The following is a 6366-nucleotide window of genomic DNA, read 5'->3' on the forward strand; positions in this document are numbered from 1 at the left end:
ATAGAAAGGAAAGTCAACAAATTAAAAAAAAAAACTAATATTTTAAAATTTAATGAAAGAATTCAAGTAAATTGATTATAATTAAGGGGTCAAATAGCATTATATTGAACTTTATTTTAACTTTCTTATGATCAATTCAAATTCAGGTACCGTTGTGACTTGTGACCGAACCTCTTCAAGTACAAGCCAAAACCATGAATAATAAAGCAAAAGGAATGAAAAGAACTCAAGTACTCAACCTTAACTCTCCCAAAAAAAAAAAAAGACTCTTTAGTTATTTTGTTTCCAACCAAAAAAAAACCTCTTAGTTATTTATATAAAAGAAAATTAATTGAACCGAGTTCTTATGTTTGGCTCCCCATTATGCTTAATCACTAATACACTAATATGGTAATATGGTAATACCTATCATTTTGAATTAGTTTTTATACATAATTAAGATCCATCTTCAATTATTTAGATTCCGTTATGATAGTTTTTTTTTTTTTTTAATCAACTTATACAACACGATAATTATTGCATCTAATTATATTTTTTTGATGATTTTTACTTTGATATGCAGCTTTTTATAAAATAACTAGCTTATAGCCACTGCATACCCATTGATAAGATTTTTAAAAAGAACATGATTAAATATATACATGCATACACTAATACGTACAAATATATATATATATATATATATATCTTTTCTGTATATTCAGAGGATTCAGAAATTAGTTATGACTTAAAAAAATGTGGAAAATACCCCTAATCTAATTAGATAATTCTTATTCTAAAAAATAAAAATTGTAATTCAACAAAATTTAAAAAAAAAATACCAAATAAATTTTTTTTTTTCTAAAAATTAGCACACTCTCTATTTGAATATATTTCAAGCATGTTTGATACATTTTTTTTCCTATAAACTAGCACACACTAAACCCAGCCGTTTACTCATTTTCAAACCCTAAATTTTAGTTTCTTAAAAATTAATTCATGTGTAATCTCACTAACAATAGATAAATTCAAATTGAAAAATTACATTAAACTAAAAATAAAAGAGCCCCATCACATGTGCAGAGCGCATGTGATGAGGCTAGTGTGTGTATATATATTATACACATTCATACTTTTTGTGTGTGTATAATTTGATAGTTACAAAGAGAAAGAAGATATTTGAATCTTAGATATCTTCATTAAAAATACCAAGAAGTGCTAACCAATTGGGCTATAAGATTTTTAGCAAAAAATTGAAATATAATTAAGATCTAATTTGAATTCTTAATTCAACTTCAATTTAAATATATTGAATATATGATGCATACAATCTAACCAATTTTAAAATCTTTTGTCACTTAAATAAAACATATTACATTTCAATAAATAGCACATGTTAGATTTTAACAGTCATCCAATGATCCGACAATAAATTACACAGAGGAGATACAAAAGTTTAAAGAGATAATTGACAAAAGAGAGGTGCTACGTCCACAATATTTTTACAACATTTTCACAACGAATCATAGTTAGTTAGTTGTTAGTAGTTCAAATTTAAACCTAACACTAAGATTACTTTTTTACCCCAATAATAACAACCAGTAATAACCTGCCACTTAGAATTTGTTGTAAAAATGTTGTAGACATATCATTTCTCTTAACAAAATAGAAAACTAATTGAGGTATGAAAAAAGTTTTTTTTTTTATTTTAGAAAAAAAGTTTATTTTATACATAGTTTGTCTAGATTATATTAAACTTTTTTGGTGACATCATATATTCAAAAATGCCAATATATATATATGTGTGTGTATATATAACCTTTAAATTTAAAAAAAAAATGGAAGGAATGTGCATTTAAAAAATTTAATTAAAAAATATATGTCTTTTTTATGAAAATATGTGGCCCGATTTTGAAAGAGTATTCTAAAAAAATTAATTAACAAATTGAAAACAATTGAAATCAGTTGTATTATACTTAACTAGCTTATAACCCCATACATATACATAGATATATTTAAAAATATACATTAAGCTGCATAGTATAATTCTTATATATATAATTTAAATATTATTGATAGTCATTCTTATATATTTTATTTTTACTCTTTAAAAAGTCTTATAAGAATATTATTAGGTAGAAAATGTAAATTGCCCATTTTTTTAATTTTTTTTTAAAATTTTTATGTTCATTAATTTTAAACTCTTTGATTTTTGTACGTAATAACTCATTTGGATGAATATTTATAATGTGGTCTCGTATTTGACTCAAAAATTAAGAAATAAAAATCTCTCTAAAAATAAATAATTTATGACACATGGCGCAAAATTAGACTTTAATTGTAGAATCTAATTAAATTTTCTCTAAGTTTTACCTATTAATATATACTAGCTTATAACCTCATGCATATGCATTGATATACTTAAAATATGTACATAGTATAATTCTTACATATATAGTTTAAATATTATTAATAGTCTTTTTTTTTAACTCTTTAAAAAAGTCCTGTAAGAATATTATTAGGTAGAAAATGTAAATTGTCAATTTTTAAATTCTTTTTATGTTCATTAATTATAAACTCTTTGGTTTTTATACGCAATAACTCACTTAAATAGATATTTATGATGTGATCCCATATTTGACTTCAAAATTAAGAAATAAAACTCTCTTTAAAAATAAATAATTTAGGACACAAGGTACAAAATTAGACTTCAATTATAGAATTTAATTGGATTTTTTCTAAACTTTACCTATTAATATATATATATATATATATATATATATATATATATAGACTAGTGTGTAATCCTATGTATATGCACGGATACAATTAAAAACAATCATAATTACGTAGTTTAAATTATACATTTTTTTAGAAGGTGTTCAAATTATACATGGTATTAGATTACACATTTTTTAAACCATACATTTCTAAAATATGTAATAGTTTCTCATTATATATATAATTTAGAATCTAATTGGATTTAGACTATTTGGTTTTTACACTCAATAATACTTACCACAAAAATTAAAAAATTAGATAGACATATGGCGTAAAAATGGACTCCATTTGAAATCAAATTTAGAATCTAATTAGATTTAAACTCTTCAATTTTTACACTTAACAATTCACTTGGAACAATAATTAAAAATTAGATGGGATATATGGCACAAAATTGAGAATCCAATTAAAATCTAATCGAATTTTCTCTGAGTTTTAGCTTTTAATATATAAATAGATATGTATGATATGATAAGTCTCATTGAAAAATTATGTGCGTACTTAGTGGCTCTTTATTTTTGTTAAAAAAACTCTTTCATCCCAATTTGGATTTTATGCATATTCACACCTGTGCTTAGAAACTCTTCATTTTTGTTAAAAAAAAATTTCATCCATCCCAATTTGAGGTGCATGCATTTGTTTAATTAGATCATTTTCTTAAAACATACCAATAAGCTAAAATTGTTTAGACCATCAAAATACATGTAGAGAATTACACCCAACTGAATTGAATAATGTCACACTATATTATAGACTCGGTACATATTTTTATGCAAAATTATTTGATGGTTCAATGCCATTACGTATTCCAATTGTTTTCTAATAACAATCATTGTTAACTTATTTTGAAAAACAGTGGATAAATCCCACATTAAAAAAATAAGTGTGAATTAAAAAGATTTAAAGCCTGTGTTGTATATTCAAAAATTAGGTCATTTTGAATATACACTACTGTCAGTTTTTTTAAAACGTTCTCTCCTCTCCCATGTGTATTTGTGTGTTAAAATACTTAGGTTATGTTTAGTAACAGTTTTTGTTTTCTATTTTCAAAAACTTATTTTTGGGAATATAAAGAAAAAAACAATTTTCTTGTATTTTTAAATCAAAAACATGTTTTGTTAGTTGAAATAAAAAATAAATAAAAAAAAGTTTTTTGAAGAAGAAAATAGAAAATTTTAAAATATGTTGTTACTAGGATTTGAACTGTAATGCTAATTCATTAAATGAGACATATTCATTAAATCAAATGCGTGTTTTCATTGACTTTTGAAAACTAGAAACTAAAAAGAGCACTTTGCATGTTTTCAGTTTCCTTCACAAATTGAATTTTGAGAACAGTTTTTGTTTTCTGTTCATTTTGAGTTGCCAAACAAGTTTTTTAGTCTCAAAAATAGAAAATAAGGAGAAAAAACAGTTATCAAACATACCCTTAGTATTCTAAAAAAAACCTTATTTTGAAGGTAAGAAAATGAGTATATTTGTATCTACAATAGGAACAATTAAATGTATACCAATAGACTAATTACAATCTTTTACAACATCAAATATTGTTGATTCACATGAATCTTAGATTCATTCTCTGTGTACAGATCCGTATGCAACATATCAACACACTCATTTGTTTCCTCCCCACCCCAAGAGTTATTGAATTGGTAGGTATTAAATGTCCCTGCATCAAGATTAAAGGTGAAAATTATTTATTCATAAAGAAAAGTGAAATTGAGTATGAAAAATGACAATACATTATCAAAGAAATCACTACCTGACTTTGTGAATAATCAATATTTTAGGGGGAGGATTCTCAAAAAAAAAAAAAAAATATATATATATATATATATATATATATTTTAAGGGGAGATAAGATAGAAGAAATTCTCCAATAAAGAAAGAATCAATAAGATTGATTTAAAAGGCCTCATTAGTGTTCTACTTCTCGGTTACTTCCTTGGAAAAATTTACTCACGCAATCCCATGATTTGAATTCTACCATATGAGAAAGTTGGCGGAGGCCTAATGGATAGTATTGGCCACTCTCAAAATTATCTATTTTTCTCTCTATTTATCAGTTATCACCACCATTAGAGCTTCTACTTTATCGGTTTAGGTAATAGCACTAGATATACGATAGTTTTTTTATATTTAATTTTTATGGTTAATAGTATTAAACTCTTCGTTTTATGGGATGAATAACCTCTTTGTTTTTGGGATTGAATAAGTCAATCAGAACAAAAATTAAAAACTTTAGATAAGATACATGACACAAAATTATATTCTAATTAACAATTAAAATCAAAATTAAGAAAAGTTTTTAGACACATGGCAAAAAATTGGACTTCAATTGTAGAATCTAATTATATTTTCTCAAAGAATAATTATGGTGTGGTATCCACATAAATTTAGACACATGACGCAAATTATACTTTAATTTGAAATTCTAATTGGACTTTTTCTGAGCTTTGCTTATTAATATATATATATATATATATATATATATGTATGTATGTATGTATATATTTATATAGACTGGCTTGTAAGTTGTAACCCATGCATATGCATGATATATTTAAAAGATATACATTAAAAGGTATAGTATAATTCCTATCTATATAATTTAAATACTATTGATAGTCATTCTTATATTTTGTTAACTCTTTAAAAATTCTTATAAGAATATTATTAGGTACAAAATGTAAATTGTCTATATTTTTATTTATTCTTAATTGTTGATATTGTGAAGTACTTTTTTCTTCTTCTTTTTTTACAGTCCATCAATTCTAGATCCATTGGTTTTGTACTCAATAACTCACTTGAATGAATATTTATGATGCGGTCTCACATTTGACTCCAAAATTAAGAAATAATACTCTCTAAAAATAAATAATTTATGACACATGGCGCAAAATTGGACTTCAATTGTAAAATTTAATTGAATTTTCTCTAAATTTTGTCTATATATGTATAGGATCATGCTAACAAGTACTCTTAGGGCACTCGTTAATAATCCATTTTAGAAAAATTTTGATACCACTTTTATGGGAAATGAAAAAAATTGTCAAAATATTAATTATGTTTTTTTTATTTCCCATAAAACTCTCTTTAAATGGATTATTAACTAGTGCCCTAAGGGCACTCGTTAGCATTTCCCATATATATATATATAGATTAGACAAATTCTATGACATCAGAAACTACTAAAAATAAAAACTATATTTGAATTTATTATACTCTCCACTATTTTCTTTTTGTGTTTAAATTTCTACTTTTATTTAATCTTCTAGCAAAATTAAAGATAAAAATTACTGTCAAGAGCTTTGTAGCTTAATTTAATGACACCATTTGAGTTGAAGACAAATCCAGATTTAATCCTCCTTTCACAACTCAGGGCGGCTGGCTATGTGTATTTTGGGACCTAAGGTCAAAAATGAGGTTTTGTTGATTTGTTTTTGTTTTATTGAGATAGAAAAATAGAGAAAGAGAGATTTTCAGCTTCTAATTCTAGGTCATAAAGAATTTATCTTTTTCAGGTTTTATTTTATTTTATATTTTGGTATAATTTATTGGCCTCATTCCTCATTTTTTTAAGAAGTGTTATGTTTACAACATATT

This window comes from Quercus lobata, chromosome 3 (genome assembly GCF_001633185.2).
Source record: "Quercus lobata isolate SW786 chromosome 3, ValleyOak3.0 Primary Assembly, whole genome shotgun sequence".
Classification (NCBI taxonomy): Eukaryota; Viridiplantae; Streptophyta; class Magnoliopsida; order Fagales; family Fagaceae; genus Quercus; species Quercus lobata.